The 18,056-nt window shown below is 41.3% G+C and overlaps 1 protein-coding gene across 17 annotated transcripts in view; it reads right to left on the bottom strand.

The window, feature by feature from the left end:
- The window catches only part of LOC117398528 (neurexin-2-like), a 420,078-nt gene extending 403,159 nt beyond the window's left edge, over nucleotides 1–16,919 (bottom strand). For all 17 annotated transcript variants that reach the window (XM_059015985.1, XM_059015996.1, XM_059015998.1 and 14 more), the window contains exon 1: nucleotides 16,797–16,919. The gene's annotated coding sequence lies outside the window, so the exon portion shown is untranslated. The remainder of the gene's footprint in view (nucleotides 1–16,796) is intronic.
- Between the last annotated feature and the right edge of the window lie 1,137 nt (nucleotides 16,920–18,056).

Genomic DNA, 18,056 nt, shown 5'->3' with positions numbered 1-18,056 from the left:
AGCGTAGCGTAAAACTATGAAACAGTCGCGATATATGTATAGAAAATTGAGAGTTTATGGGACTACAGCCAATTCCGAAATGTCTACTGGAGGCTAGCAGAGGATGAAAAAAGTTTGGCGCGGACTGATGCAAAAGTAATTTATTGTGTTCCTCATGTAGAGTAAAGGACGGACAGATCAAAGGTTCAAAAGGTCCCCAATTTAAATAAGGACCATCAGAGCACAATATGTGAGTGATAATGATCTTCAATGACCCAGCACGCACACACACACACACACACACACACACACGCACGTATCTCTGTCTTATGCATGTGGAAGCCAGGCTGTATTTATAGCTGCAGCCTGGCAGACAGATGGTATGAAGCCAGCCCCAGGTGGTGGCCACTCATTTCACACCCCCAGAGTGTTCACTGCACCGCCAGTCAATTCAAAAGCAAACACCAGGGCATGCATAATGAAACCACAGATGCCTGAAGCCATGAATTACTAAGACACCTGCCTACCTATCCGAGAGACTCAGGATTCACTGTGAGATCTTTTTTTTAATATTACAAATATGTTTTTTGCAGTGTAATGGCGGGCACAGATATCCAGCTATGACCAACAGTTTTCCATCACCCCATAAAAATTAATTTTGCTTCGCAAAGTCGAATGAAACCTGCTGAATAATGTTATCTTAACGTACTGAATTACATACCGCTTTGAAGTTTTCCATATAATAAACGGAAAAGAAAAATGACAAAAATTGAAAAGTGTGACATTTTGAAATCTAACATGACATATTGTACTACTATCATGGATTCCGGTAGATCTAAATTATGATTTTTTTTTAAAAAGTCTCAACCCTAAAATTCTAGGCGATGCAAAACGTTTTGTCCAGAGCAGTACAGAGGCTTGTATTTACAAAGCACAAGTATATCAGTAAATTCAATCCAGTGATTCTCCAGAGGATAAGCAAAAATGTAAGGGATGGATGAATGGACACACCTCCATACATCCTCAGGGAATATCTATAGGTCTAATAGTTTAACAGCAAAAAACAAGTTTGCCATCATTGCATGCAACTTTTCCTTTACTGTGATACATTGTATTTTGGATTCAGTTTGAACATTAAAGCTGTAATACAGTAGTACGATAATGATATTTCAGTGCTTGTATTTCTTGTCGCATCATTGTGCTCTATTCCTGCGATCTAATTTAAAAGCACAGAATCTAGTCATTTTTCCCCCCAGTGTTTTAGATCACCTGGTGGGGCTCTTCAATGCATTTCTAACTCCCTGTGTAAAAAAAGTGCTTTCTGATTTCCATTTTAAACTCTACTCAGCTTCCATGTATGCCCTCTTGTTGTCTCTGTGCTAAATTTCAAACAGTGTCTTGGGTTAACTTTATTCCATTTATGATTTTCTCTGTGATTTTCTAGGCTGAAGACAGGAACAGGGTCATTAAATAATGTGTTCTTTAACAATGGTGCTTTAATTCCTAATCACCACACACACTGTCAATCCAACAGGTAGGCAGCCTGGCAGGCAGGTGGCATTGCACAGGGATGTAGCGACGATGGTATCTGCAGCAAAGTACAGCACTCCAAAACTGATCGCCACCTCCTCACCCCCTGGGCCCAAAACCGCCTACCAGGGCAACCACACAGCAGGGGCTGCAGACAGCAATAGCAACCATGAAGATTTCTCCTAGGAGACTGTGTGTGACGCATGCAGAAAAGTACCCAAGGGAAAAAACCTCCCCTGTTGGCATATTAATATCGCCCAGAAGAATATATAGGATCAGTAATGGCAGCTATACTGCCCAGACAGACAGTGGTCCTGGTATGGTAATGCAATGGGTTACTAGCAGTATGTATGGTGTAGTTAAAATATGATGCCACTGTGTTACCATTCTACAAATGCCAGCCTAATACCATTCTGTCCTTGTACAAAACAGCTAATGTCATTGGTACAGGGCTGCAGCCAGAGACTGAGCTGCTGCCTCACCCCCTAAGAGAATGGGTGCTCCCTCCAGTCCAGGACAGGCTTGAGGCATGGAGACTGAACTGCTCCCTCACCCCCTAAGAGAATGGGTGCTCCCTCCAGTCCAGGACAGGCTTGAGGCATGGAGACTGAACTGCTCCCTCACCCCCTAAGAGAATGGGTGCTCCCTCCAGTCCAGGACAGGCTTGAGGCATGGAGACTGAACTGCTCCCTCACCCCCTAAGAGAATGGGTGCTCCCTCCAGTCCAGGACAGGCTTGAGGCATGGAGACTGAACTGCTCCCTCACCCCCTAAGAGAATGGGTGATCCCTCCAGTCCAGCACAGGCTTGAGGCATGGAGACTGAACTGCTCCCTCACCCCCTAAGAGAATGGGTGATCCCTCCAGTCCAGCACAGGCTTGAGGCATGGAGACTAAACTGCTCCCTCCCTCACCCCCTAAGAGAATGAGTGCTCTCTCCAGTCTAATCAGTGTATAGAAGTTTCTACTGATGCTCACAAATCAAAACGTGTTAAAATACAGAACTCGAGTCACTCCAAGACAGCTCCAAGGAATCATTAAATCATAAATAAATCTTTCCACACAGAACAATCAAAAAATTCAAAGGTAGCTATTTATTGTTTGTCATCACCAGCGGCGCACCGTGGATTTATGATCACATCTACGGCGGGCGACATAATTAAGTGTACATGCCCTCGTCAAGTATAGGGCAATAATTCTTCAGGAGGAATGGCTGGTTTATTATTTAATCAGAAAGTGAAGGGAATGTCAGATCTTAACAGGCGACACCACCTATCCTTGTCCAACTGCGGGAAATCAATGGCTTACTAACTGAATGAAGTATAAACTGTTTATTAAGTTATATACATGCCAAAATAATCATGTTCACATAAAAAGAGTTGAAGTTGTAATTAATAGATTTAAACAGAAAGAAGTGTGTGTAGTTACCATGGCATCAAAAGCCTATAAGTACCTCCACTGTTTGTTTTCAAACACACTATCCCTTGACAGAGGCATGTTAAACACACCAAAATGTTGGGAAGTTGGCTCTTTTGAGCACACACTTTTATTAAAATAACAGGTAGAGGTTCCAGTAAGAATACTCCAAAAAAAGTAGCCTGTCCTCAAACGAGGACAACGGCACCTAATGGGTTAAACCATGACTTCAACACCTGTCAATGGGGACAGCACATGGCAGCCAGCAGCCCTTTACAGATCTTGAAGAAGCCTCCTTCTGTGCCCTATTTCAGCACCACTCCGATGGACAGCTCACTGGCCCACAGATAACACTTTTTTCCAGATTACTTTCTCAGTCAGCGGTCTGTGACTGGATTTAAACATGCATCACGGTCTAAAAAGCCATCACAGAAAGCAGTGGAGTTCCATGCTGAAAATGCATTCCTTACTGTGGTTCTCAGATTAAAGACTACATGGGAACGATTCCTTTACTTTGCCACCGTTTGGTGTCCTGTTGTTCCGGTATTTATTAAGCATGAGCTGCACAAAGAGCGTTTTTAAATGTCGATTTTAAATGACTGCTGAAGACTTCAAATTGTTTGTTTTCGTAGTTTATTTTTAGTGGGGCTCACAACATACTGTAACGCAGGGCTTCCCAACCCTATTCCTGGGGACCCCCTGTGTCTTCTGGTTTTTATTCCAACTGAGCTCTCAATTAGTTAACTAGACCCTTAATTTAACTAATCTTTTGCTTAATTAGTCCTTTTCAATTGTTCTCAGCTCCAAAAAAGTTGCAGAGTTCAAGTTACTTATAACATACTATAGCTAGCTTAAAATCTGCAACTGCTTAAGAGCTGAAAACAAGTAAAAAGGTCTTATAATTAAGGGAATTATTAGTTCATTTAAGGGTTTAGTTAAGTAACTGAGAGCTCAGGTGGAATGAAGACCAGAAGACACATGGGGTCCCCAGGACCAGGGTTGGGAAGCCCTGCTGTAATGCATCACCTTTGACAGCAGGAGTGTCGAACTCCGTTCCTGGATGGCCGCAGTGTCTCCTGGCTTTGATTCCACCCAAGCTCTCAATTGCATCTGTAAACCTCACAACTCTCGACTATACTGGACTATATGGCACCCAGTTGTATCAGTACTTGCATCATCTTGTACTTGCACTTAACTGCTCCACACGTTGTGTATTTTACTACTGCTCTCAATCAAAATTATGTTTTCTGTATCTTATACATTTTACTCTTCTGAACTCAGAAGAAAGCACAGAAATAAATAAGACACTTTTTCGTCTATTTATAATTAGACCCATTCAGACCCACATACACTTAATGACACTATGATGTCAGGAGAGCAGCTCCTGACATCATAGCCAACACACAAGAAAAAATACATATTTGAGTAACTGCATCACGAACCACTGAGAAAAATTTCAAACATTATTTTAAAAAAGGAGGACATGTAATTAAAAGTGCTCTATAAATAAGTAAATACAATGAAGAGCCTGTAAGCAGCCCTTGGGAGCACTGGAAGGTAAGGTAAGCAGTGCTCAGAAACTGGATCGAATCCTGGCATCTCAACACTGCATGACCTTCAAACCACAGCCCTACAGTCTACTCTCCCAGCACTCTGCGGTGAGCGGTTTTCTCTTGAAAATGAAATCCTGTCCCATTCAGGTGGTGTGTCTGGCTAAGTGCAATACAGATTGGCATCTGGGAAGCAGGAGGTGGGGGTCGTGCTGCTCATGCCCATGTGAGTTTTGTTTGGCACCCCTTTGAGTCGCTTTGCAGAAGCAGACAGAGCCCTACCCAACACATTCTTATTTTACAAGTGTGCCGAAGGATCAGCGGGCGTCTTCCAATCCCACGACCTTGCCAGCTTCCTTTTCTACACCCAGGAACTCGAGCGAGGATGTTAGCGAGCTATCGGCCTCTGAAGGACAAAGGCCAGCCCTGCAGGTGTCCGCTCTGAGCTCTCTGGGCACCGGTAGCGCGATGAGGAGAAACAGTCCCTGCTGGTTTTACCTCCCTAACCCAAGGGAGCACCAGATTCAATGCGATGCTCCATTCCCTAGCGAAGACCGGCGACTTCACACAACCAGGACGTGAACCTGTGCTGTACGACTATATGAAGCTCACAGAGGATACCGCATGACAATTATTATTATTATTATTATTTATTTCTTAGCAGACGCCCTTATCCAATGTGACTTACAATTGTTACAAGATATCACATTATTTTTACATACAATTGCCCATTTATACAGTTGGGTTTTTACTGGAGCAATCTAGGTAAAGTACCTTGCTCATGGGTACAGCAGCAGTGTCCCCCACTTGGGATTGAACCTACGACCCTCCAGTCAAAAGTCGTAACCACTACTGCACTGGGCAGGTTGAAACATTGGATTCTTTAAAGTCTAAATTGAATGTTTTTTCGAATGTGCTTTTATATAATTGGTTGTAGCTGGAGAGTGTATTGTACATGTGATCTCTCTTCTGTTGTTTTTAAATTTGTACAGCGCTCTGGGATGCCATGGTGTGAAGGACGCTATATAAAAATACATTTGTATTGTATTGTATTGTATTGTATTGTATTGTCCACTTGACCAGACTTCACCCAGCTACCTCCAGACCCTCATCTCTCCCTACACCCCCACCCGACCTCTCCGCTCCTCCTGCACTAGAAGACTGGCTCTACCTCCTCTACGCTCCCCTGCCTCCAGAGCCCGCTCCTTCTCCACCCTCACCCCGCAGTGATGGAACGACCTTCCTACGGATATCAGGACTGCCCAGTCCCTGACCACCTTCCGGCACCTCCTCGACTCAATTCTTCAGACAACACCTGTCAATCTGTAGGATCTTGTATTTCACCTGCACTCGTATCTAACCCTGATGTAACTATCAACACTGTTATCTGCTCTTGAACTGCCCCGATATCAAATCGTACTGTGTTTTGTATTTGCTCTTATTAGGAGTGAAGTCATTGTATTTTGTATCTTGCTCTTAATTGTACTGTAATTCTTGATATGTATTTTATTTTGAATACAACTTCAAGTCGACCTGGTTAAGGGGCTTCTGCTAAGAAATAAATAATAATAATAATAATAATAATAATAATAATAATAATAATAATAATAATAATAATACACTTGTTAGCACAAACAATATTGTCACTGGTCCCCAATTTCCACAGTTTAAGTTTTTTGCTTATATAATAGACTTCAATTTGGACCAAACGTAGCTCCTGCGTCCTAGAGCTAAATCTATTTCCTGATCTGCTGCGTTTTACTAATAAAGCATCTGTTACAGCAAGTCACATGAACCCATTAGCAGCAACCACACTTGTAATTTCACTGAGAGGGTAGATCTCACACTCAGAATGTCTGTGACAAAGGCTTCGAAACACTGACATCACAACAGCTTCCATATAAACAGAATGAACAGGCCATTTCATCTTTTTAAACATAGATTTAAGGACATAATGGGTTTAAAAAGTGCCAATAACAGATAAGCAAATGGATTTTAAATCATTGGTTGGCTCTCCTTTAAGGGTCTATAATGGGTGTTTAAAATGGAAGACTGTAGTGTTGAATTTAGCTGTTTGAAACTGTGGGCTATTACTACCGACTGAGTAAGTGTATGTTGAGGTAATTACAGTTATAACCCTGCATAGGACACTGCCCTGTGCCTCTCCCAAATACCTATCAGACTACAGCATTCAATAGTAGACAGAGGAGCCATCTTATCTCTAAGAATAACTGTATATTCCTATACGCACTTGAAGATCAAAAAATGCAGAACTCTTAAGTTGTTCCAAAAAATTGGAGCCAGAGCTTTTGTGGAACTCTGTTCCGGTTGACATTAGGCAGGTTGAAACATTGGATTCTTAATGAATTGAAAATAACTGTACGGATTATCATACGTTAATATAATGAGTGCCTCTTATTTTAATAATTTAGCACAGTTTCAGCCGACAAAAACAACACAAGATGACATAACCCTACCCACAAGGTATCAAACTGTAATAAATATACTTCTAAGGTGCCAGACTGCCGGATAATTATTTTATACAGTGTTAAATATTTAAAAATGTTAGTGTTGAACTTTAAAATTAAAAAATGTTAAAATTTAAAAGGATTATCCGGGTCTAGACCTGCGCTACGCAACGGTAAACCGGGGTGATTATTTTTGTGTAGTCCAATTCCCTGACAGCTGTGCGGAGGGGTGTTGCTATGGCGACAGGCCCCTCCAAACCCTCCCTCTCGTCCCTTGAGGGCTCGGTATTTACACAGCGAGATTTCCATGGGTTTTAATTAGCCCATTTATCTACATCCGCATCAGCACAGAAAACTCAAAGAGTCTTATTAAGAGACGCCAGCATTGTATCAAAAACAAAATCTCCCGCCCTCTCTCTGTGCCTCTCTCCCAGATCGCTCTGCCAGCCTGACGTTCGTCTCGCACTTTAGCACTGTAAGTTCCGACTTCAGTCCCGTTGCCCTGGCAACGACGTGGTAGTATTCCACAAGAAACGCACCACGCAGAGCACCGAAAGGCGGTATAATTGGACTAAATTAGTATACCTAAGAATGTAGTGTTAGGACTTATTATATTGCAATATTGACGACTGTTTTAAACACTCCATTTTCAGCTCTCTAGTTCAGTAAATATGATATAATATATTATATTTTATATTACAATAATGAGCACTAGTCTAAACACTCCATTCCCAGCTTACTAATAATAATTAATATAAGAATTAATCCCATCAAGAATGTCTGGTTTATAAAATCAAACAATCACAAAGAACATCAGACATTAAAACAACAGTGGATCATTTCTAAAAAGTTCAATGGGAAACATGTGTTCAAAAGACCAGCAAAAGATGAAAAAGCTCGGTAGCAACAGACGCTATCTCTCACTCTCATTCTCCAGCACTGCTGCTATGAATACTAAAGCTGTTCAATTGCGTGCCAGAGCATTGATGCACAAAAGTGACTGTTGAATGCTTAGGATCAAAATCTTACTGATAGCTCACCAAAGAAAGGTGGTCTCTCTGGTTTGGGGAATACGGTACATTAATCATAAAAAATCGAGATGGAATAAAATGATGATGTGATGCATTCCTATGACTATATGACATTCCTAATAAGAATTCAATTTCTCAACCTTCAAATGCAGAAAGTACGATGTAGCACAGCGGATTCAATACTACGGACCTGCCCGCCTGTATTCCAGTGGGAAGAATTCCTATTCTTTCAATGCTATCGCGATGGTTTACAGACTCCATATACTTCAACATTAAGGTTGGTGAAGGGTACAAAGAAACCTTCATTCTCCATTAGCACAGCTAAAAAATTACAAACTACAGCTATCAAAAAAAAAAGTGATAACCGCGATATAATTGTACAGATTACTGATCTGTGTAATGTAAGAACCATTAGGCACCCCATCCCCATGTCCCCAGAATTTAATATCATGTTAATACCAAGAGGCAAGTCAGTGCCAAGATAAGACAAGATTCTTTGATCCGGAGGCGAGTGTCTTAGCCATTGCGTCACTGTCCATACTCTGTAAGAGAAACACAGACATGGAAAAAGTAAATCAAAGACTTCCCTTTGTTTCCTTTGGGGATCTGCAGGGCTTGCTTTACTCGCTGCTCCAGTGAAACAGCGACTCTATTACAGGGAAGGGGGAGCCAGCTGTCTAATAAATGCCCAGGCTGCTTTTTCAAACACCTACACAGAGTGACCGCAGCATTGGCCTTTCTCTTACAGACAATGAAGAGAGAGAGAGAGACAGAGACACACAGAGAGAGAGAGAGAGAGAGAGAGAGAGAGAGAGAGAGAGAGAGAGAGAGAGAGAGAGAGAGAGAAGCTGATTCTAGATAGCGAAGTAAGTTAATATACTGGCCTTTTAACCCTGGAAACCAGGATTTGAATCTGGTTTCCTAGGACACAAGGTAAATAAGTTATCAGTTTATTTATGTATTTATTAATTTATTCATTCTTTAAGCAGGAATAATCTCATTGAGACAGGGGGGTCCTGGCAAGATGACCAGCGACAGACGTCAGCCATTCATTTCACATCATTAAAATCAACATCATCGTACATTCAATCTGGGATCAGGAACATTTACACGTCCAGAATTCTTGCAACCTACTCATTAAAATAAATGTCATCTTAGTCATAGTTCTACCACAGGCTAGCGGATACATTTGGGTTAATTATCTGATCATATCCTGGATACTCTGGTCCAGACTATTCCATGTCATAGGGGGCGCTGTGACTAAGTGCCGATTGGCCAACACAGGACCTTCTCTAAGGCGCTTGATAAGTAAGTGTAAGATGAGTGTAAATCCACAATAAGAATACTAGCATACCCTCACCCCCCTAAGAGAAAGGGTGCTCCCTCCAGTCCAGGGCAGGCTTGAAACCTGACCTGCTCCCTCCCTCAACCCCTAAGAGAAAGGGTGCTCCCTCCAGTCCAGGGCAGGCTTGAAACCTGACCTGCTCCCTCCCTCAACCCCTGAGAGAAAGGGTGCTCCCTCCAGTCCAGAGCAGGTTTGAATGCATGGTGACAGACTGCACAGTGACTGCAGTGTAGTAGTCTGCCCAAGCCACTGCTAGAAAGAGCATTGCGATCCTCCTGCAATGACAGTGCACTCTAAGCCAGCCTGGGTGAACTGAGGACCCCAGCACGTCAAATTGCTTCTCCACGGGGGTTAAACACTAAGCCGCTGGACTTATTCCTCTATTGATTTTGCGTTATTTCTCCAAGCAAGCTGACTGAAACGCATTACCTCGACAAGCATACACACATGCTCCAATGAGACTGAACTGCTCCCTCCTTCACTCCTAAGAGAAAGGGTGCTTCCTCCAGACCAGGACAGGCTTGAGGCATGGAGACTGAACTGCTGCCTCCCTCCCTCACCCCCCTAAGAGAAAGGGTGCTCCCTCCAGCCCAGGGCAGGCTTGAGGCATAGAGACTGAACTGCTCCCTCACCCCTAAGAGAAAGGGTGCTCCCTCCAGCCCAGGGCAGGCTTGAGGCATGGAGACTGAACTGCTCCCTCACCCCTAAGAGAAAGGGTGCTCCCTCCAGTCCAGGGCAGGCTTGAGGCATGGAGACTGAACTGCTCTCTCCCTCAGTCTCCCTAAGAGAAAGGGTGTTCCCTCCAGTCCAGGGCAGGCTTGAAGCATGGAGACTGAACTGCTCCCTCACCCCTAAGAGAAAGGGTGCTCCATCCAGTCCAGGGCAGGCCTGAGGCATGGATATAAGGAGACTGAACACTTTCCTTGCTAGTGTACTACCCTGAAGAAACCCTAGCAGAACCATTAGCAGACCACTGCATTACCAATTCCGATACTAATATGTCAAGCCAGTAACTTTTCTAACCTGCCCAAAATCTCAACACCAGAAGATGGAAGTAATATTCTAATTTTTGCTTCAATTTTAAACAAAAGATTTTTGCTTCAATTTTAAACAGAATTCAGAATGCTGCTGGAGTTGGCTATGGATCCCACATCAGCGTAGATTTTGTTATTAGAGAAATATGGTTCAGTGAAACATTGACTAGACAACACTGCTCCATTATACATATTTGTATAAAATGCTGAAATGAGCTTTGATTCCCCATTCTTCTATCACTGGGTGATGTGGACTCAAGTGGGAATGTATGAAGTTCTCTCTCAATGGTACCATTAAGAGGAATATGTGTGGGCTGGTTTTGCACACATCCGACATGCCCACATCACCCAGTGATTGAAGTATGTGAATCGAAACTCAGCATTGAAGCCACTGAGAAAGACTTTTATTTTCTTTTAACATTTCTAGCGTCGCCGCTATTGAGTGTTTTATAGCTCTACAAAAGAATGAAGAATGGAAGAATGGACAGATATACAATAGGTTGCAAACTGAAAATACGCAAGTCGCTTCGTGCATCGGCTCGCCTTCCCAGTAATCTATCACTGCTTTTCTTAGGACTGACCTCTTTTCAAAGTTGACTCCTTTGTGTGAGCTCTTGAAATGTAGCTGTGAAGCGTCTGCACAGAATGATTTCGAAACTCAGATAACAGCTTAGAAAAAATACCACGAAAAACAGAATTCACCCTCATAATAAAATATTTAATATTTAATCACAGTCTGATAAGCGGTTCTCTCGATATATGCAGAAGCGTGACATGCAGACGGATGGATAAACGAACAGACAGACACCCTCATCACCAGAAACTGATATTCTCAAAGGCAACCACTACTTCATGTTAAAGGGTACATAAGGACCTTTTTATTTTATTGTGTTACATGTTCCCATGTGTTGCTACAACTGTTTACTTAAGGTGTCTGTATTGTATTTTTTTTATATTTTGACCACTTTTTAACTTTTAAATTGCATTCCCTGCCTCAAGATGGCTTCACATGTACCCGCATGGACCTCAGAACTACATTTCCCATCACCCTCCTGCTCACTGGTAAATCCATCTCCGTGACATATGTGAGCAGGAGGATGATGGGAAATGTAGTTCTGAGAGGTCCATGCGGGTACATAGGAAGCCATCTAAAAACTGCATATCCCCAGTTAAAGGCAAAAAACAACAACATGTTGCTAGTGCTGTACATACTAACGTATAGAAGAGAATGGATGCTGAAGCACTCCTTTAAAGAAAGGCGATGCTGTGTGTTAAAAAGGGGATAAGAAAAATGACTGTCATGTCTTGGGTCTCATGACATGAAAACGATAAACCCCAGACAGAATCTTAAGCCACATTAAGGTTGAGAATCCCTGGCTAGCTATGTGGCGAGGCCTCGACATTGCATTCCTGTGATGTAACAAAGACTTGAATAGATGGTTTGGGGTTCTGTGAGTCAGCTATAAATCAGACAAGAACATCAGAGCATGGTCTGCTAAAAGAAAACACAAGAAAATGAACCCTATCACTGCCTGCAAGCAGGATGCACAGATTGAGACCTCTGATACATTGTAGAGGCTATATTTTGCTGCTGTATGCTTTTTTAACCTTGGTTTTTACCTCAGCTATGTTTTTACCGTGGATCAGTTGCTTTCTGATTTGTAATTCCAGAAAGGCTATCTATTCAGTCTTGAACAAAGAAGACTACGCAGCGATCTGATTCAAACATTCAAAATCCTAAAAGGTACAGACAATGTCAACCCGGGGGACTTCTTTGACTTGAAAAAAGAAACAAGGACCAGGGGTCATAAATGGAGATTAGATAAAGGGGCATTCAGAACAGAAAATAGGAGGCACTTTTTTACACAGAGAATTGTGAGGGTCTGGAACCAACTCCCCAGTAATGTTGTTGAAGCTGACACCCTGGGATCCTTCAAGAAGCTGCTTGATGAGATTCTGGGATCAATAAGCTACTAACAACCAAACGAGCAAGATGGGCTGAATGGCCTCCTCTCGTTTGTAAACTTTCTTATGTTCTTATGTTCTTAAAATAAAAAACCCACTGCATTTTATTAAACTGTTCCTGAAAAAGGGGCTTCCTGTTTCCTCCACTTTAGTTACGATAGGGACAGCGAGACTTACCAACAGAAGATAAGGAACAGTAAAAGCAACTCTCTCAATAGACCAGTTGCTGTCCCTGAAGGTATTCAAATCAATGTAAAGGCTTCTCATCCAATCCTCTCCGCCTGCAATGGCCCTGCTACCCACTGACAATGTCATGACTATCCCTGCATCTAAAATTGCAGAAGAGCACGTGCATTAAAATGATATGAGCTGGCCCAGGGCCATGAATCATCCTTGAATAACCAGATTATAACGCTGGCTGCACATATGTAATGAGTGAAGGTGTATCACATATCCACACACAAGTGATTCGTTGTGCTTTCCGGTGTATTTTTTTTTTTTAATGGGCAGCTCACATGGATGTCCCTAAAGCATGAACCAAGCACTTTTTCTGGGAATGAGAGAGATCTGATTCTCCCAGTTATCCATCTATGTGTATCCATTGCTGTGTATACCTATCTATCAATACTGTAATAAGGATGGCATCTCTGTCCATCAATCTAGCACTGTCTAACACTATTCCAATCAGTCTCTGTGCAGTCATCTGTTCTCCTATCATTTTTTTTTACACAGATCAATAGTTCATACAGTATATTCTCAATGCATCTATCTTTGGAGATCTGTGACGGCTTTTAATTTTAGTGCTGGGGCAAGTGTTCCAATATTCGAGGAAATGCTGCTTGAAACATATTTGCAAAAAAAAAACTCTTTTTTTCCCCCGAAATCTACTAAAGCATTTTACAATCGAGTCTGCTGTGCACCTTGTTGACAGTCCGCTTTGCTTATATTCTCTCTGCTGTTATGTTAGCTGTGGGGACCCAAGCTCCCCCCCCCCTTGGAATCAACATGCTATTACATTACACTCTGAGAGACCAATAGGCTTGATCAACTGTGTATCTGTTATTGCAAACTATGTGTTTGATGTAAAATAATAATAATAATAATAATAATAATAATAATAATAATGATAGGGTGGCCAGCCTTGGTTCTGGAAAGCCACATGGTCTTCTGGTTTTTGTAATGGAACACGTTATTTTCTTAATTGGTCAACACTAAACATTTTTCCAGTGACTTTAGCCAGTGATGATTTAAAAGGTACCCAGAACCCTGCAGGACTGTGGCTCTCTAGGACCAGGGTTGGCCCACCCCTGTACTAGACAAATTCCATAGTTTAGCTATCTGTGGTCCTTGTTGACTGTCCACTTTGTTTACATTGCCCCAAGCTTCCTGCTTCTTGAAATCTGCTTGTAATGACGTCACTGCGAGAGACAAATATTCTTGCTCCAGCTCTGTGTGTTTGCTTTTGTAAACTCTTGTGTTTGACAAAATAAATACTGACGGATGATATTTCCAAAAATGCTCCTAAAAACCACTCAAACATTAACCAAATTATTATTTCTTAAAATACCTATAGGGCACTAAACCTTTTAAAAAATATGTTTTATTTATGGATACAAGCTATTACTTCAATGTACATAGAGTCAAAGGCGTTTAACAGCACTTCAAAGGGACTTAGGAAATACAAACGTGACAGTAATCACAGCGTGGAGCGGCTGTATATTTAAGTCTAGATGGATAGGGTTACCATATGGCTCCAGATTAACCGGACGCTTTGAGACAGACCGGGATTTCAAAATTCCCGCTAAATTGAAAATAATTCACGTATAAAATGAGCTCCACCTTTGCTGAGATTAATCCTGCTGTGGTGGAATTGCTTGGGTGCAGCAAACAATTCACACTGATCAGCTGCTTCTGATCAGATCTTAATGAACGAATAGCTAATTTATCGATAGAGCAACGAGATGACGATGCGATTGTATTTGCAGAATAATATGGGCGATTGAATTTTAACAAACAGAAAAAAATAGCGACTGGCTGCAATTCGTTCTTAGTATAATACAATTATTTGACGCGCATGCGGGTATTTAAGCACCATTATTAATTGTAGCTAAGGATGGTTCATTTACACCTTCATTTATTTCAATTTAGGGGCAAGTTTGAAATCCCGTTCTGTCTCACAGCGTCCGGTTAATCTGGAGTCACATCGAAACCCTAGATAAGCAGATACAGACAGACATTAAAAAAACACCATACCGTGTTGTTATATACACAGAATTCAACGCGTTAATAAAACTGCTTTGAATTACAGTGATGAAGCCACCGCTCCCAATACTCTCAACCCAAGCTTGGCCTACTGGCTTATCTATATAGCAAAGGACCACGGTTTACAGAGATTGTTAAAAAAACAACAACAACAACAACAACAACAACAACAACAACAACAACAACAACGGGAGAGAAGGAAAAGGCTCTTCAACAGTATCTGCCAGACATTGTTCACGTCTCCCTGCTGGCTAATTCTCCGTACATTAAAACTAGCTGCCTAACATCCATTTTCAATTACACCACACGAACACATTGCACATTATATAGACAATAAAATATCATTATTTGGGGGAAATTGCCATTTTTTTATCGAAAGGCTTAGCTGAGCCAAAGAGTGCTTGAAATTCGTTTCGCCTTTTTTTTAAATGTTGTTGTTAGTTCTGTCTCAATTGCATTGATTTGTAGGTCCTGTAAAAACATAACTAGCTTACAGCGGTTTTTTTGGTTTGTTTGTTTTTTCGCTTTTGGTCTTTTCAGAGTTACTGCATCCGGTTGTTCTCTTATCTGCGCTGTAAAATACATCGCTTTCCAATTAAACATAAATATTAGGCGACAGACACATACAAAACGTGTTTACAATTACAATTACACAGTTTGTAATAAATAAAGTGTGAATAGAGAAAACACATTTCGTGTAAAAAGAAAAAAAATGATGTATTTATGTGCATTATATTTTGGTTCACACACCAACACAGAAATTGGACACACGGGCCAAAAAAATTAACCTTATAATATGTATACATTCCAGGGCAACTGAATGTACTACACCTGTGCGTATTACAGGATTCAGCACAAGCTCGATTTAAATGCTACGGTAGAAGTGAGCAACACCGCCTGACCCTTTCAAGAAACATTGTGATGTCCGTCTACAGTATCTCACAGTAAATATGGGGTGTTCTTCGGACGTAGTTCCATAACTCGATAGGAACCATTTTTAAAAAATGCAACAAAAAATAATAATAATAATAATAATAATAATAATAATAATAATAATAATAATAATAATAATAATAATAATAATATGCCTTCATTTAAGAACATTTTACCTGTATTATATTAAGTATAGACACTCTTAAAATGCCATGATGTATCGATTATTAGATTATGTTAATTTGCAACCTTTATTTTGGGCGCCACAAACAAATACTGACTGCAATCCATAGCTAGCTAGACAGTTGGCTAGATAGCTTGCTAGACAGATGCACGAATATGCATCAATGCATTGCAATTAATGTGTGAATTTGTATAACCCCGTTTCCGTACAGCAGACCCAAAATATTGTATTATTGTATTTATTGTATCATGCATTTCTTTATCCGTTTAAAACGTGTACAGTACCGATATTACATCGCCTTTTATTACTTGCAATACTCTGGTTAGCCTCCTATATCTGTGAATGCTAATTCTCCCATGCAGGCTTCTGTGCTACAATAACATGGCAGGGCATTGAAACGGTGGGAACGTTATACTGTGCATGTATGTAATATTATGGGTATTGCGAACATCAGATCACTTTCTACCTTGAAGGGAAAAAATATTTTACTATACAACAATAATCCACGCCGCTTTTTTTCTGGGGGAAACTCAATTTTCATATTGCTTCTAAATCTCTAGAACTTTATCAATCGCTTCTGCTTCAAGTCTGACCTTTTTATTGAAATAGCTAGACGGGGTCCCCGTTGCTGTTTAGAAAGCAGAGATCTCTCTCTCTCTCTCTCTCTCTCTCTCTCTCTCTCTCTCTCTCTCTCTCTCTCTCTCTCTCTCTCTCTCTCTCTCACACACACACACACACACACACACACAAGGAGACCCAGAAACGTATGCAACTATCCACCCTACAGCTATGTGTTTTTAGGAGAGACTAAAACCATCCTTTCTACGTCCCGCCCTCCCCTAAAAAAATTCTTTTGGTTTGCGCTTGTAGGCATTTACAAAAGCTAGCTCAACAATACACATTAACAAAATGCGTGCTTCCTTAATATGTATAATTTGCATCCACTGCTCGCTATTGTAAGCCGCATTTGAAGGAAAATACAGACACAGCAGAGTGTAGGGTCTTTCTGCACGGGTAACGTGCTTGCGTTGTAGCAACCTCTTTTTGCACAAAACCCACACACAAAACAAAAGGAATACGTGGAATCTGCCGTCCGCTTACCTGGTTCGTCTCCCCGGGTCTGCAGGTTATGTATATCCGTGTTTAAATATTGCAATTTGGGACGCAGTATTTTTTTTCCCCCACTGCCTTGCACACAGACGATGCTAGTCCAGTCCATCCACCTGCATTTCTGCATTAGACAGCGTCAACATCAGCACCACTCGCGAACCCGCCCCCCAGGCCCGGCCTCTGACATCTCATTGGCCAGCCGACGAACTGAGGGCGGGGTTAGGGCATGGCCACCCAATCAGATCCCAAAGCTTGACTATACATTAAATACCCGATGCGGCTCACAAACCTTGTTGATTGAAGAGGCAAGCAGCCATTCACGGTTGTCTAAATGAAAGTCTATAGCGCTTTATGAAGGTATAGACAACTGGACGTGTTGAATAAGGATGATAGTCGAAACGATCTGTGTCTGTTGCTCAAAACTCGAGTGATTTAAACTATTCTGCAACGAAAACGAGGGCGTCTCAAAACAACAGCGCCCATCAATTAAATCGAGTGAAAGCAAACAGCTGCTCGGCCATTATAAACCCGCAACGCGTGTGCTGTCTGCTCAAAGGATTTCCAACGCGTTTATTTTCCATGGTTGTTTTCACACACTGCCCCGTCTACACCAAACGACTGACAGAGTCAGAATAAAGTCCTACGTGGTTTAATGTAATCTATTAATCTATTAAAATGGGTGAAATCCGTACTGTTCCATTGAGAGTTTCGGCTGCGTTCATATCAACTTCATTATTGATTTCGTTTTTATTTCCATTATTGATTTTAGCAACTGTCCCAGATTGTGGTTTTGCACAGTCGAGTGCTCGGTACATCACTTACGATTTCCTCAAAGTAAAACCTAGATATTGTTCATTTCTCCACTTCCCCTATAATCCCCGTTTCCTTTCTTCAATAAGATATATCTATATATATATATATATATATATATATATATATATATATATATATATATATATATATATATATATATATATATCCCCAGCCTGCAAACTACCCACTTAAATCAAAATTGTAAAAAAAATTAATGACATATCGCTGTGTTATTAATGTACTGCTCCACTTAACCCTTAACTTTCCAATGACAACGACTTTCACACCGTGGAGAACCAATGAAACATGGCACACCCAATACGACTCCTCACTGTCATATAAAAATGAGCACCGCTATGCACACGGACAGTTCGTGTTCACGACATATTCTCGTCATGCGTGCATTAAGATCCTTCTTGTTATTAATGTTACATTTAG

This window comes from Acipenser ruthenus, chromosome 51, assembly GCF_902713425.1.
Source record: "Acipenser ruthenus chromosome 51, fAciRut3.2 maternal haplotype, whole genome shotgun sequence".
In the NCBI taxonomy this organism is placed as follows: Eukaryota; Metazoa; Chordata; class Actinopteri; order Acipenseriformes; family Acipenseridae; genus Acipenser; species Acipenser ruthenus.
Note: the sequence above shows the minus strand (reverse complement) of the source record. Positions and strands in the feature narration are given on the sequence as shown.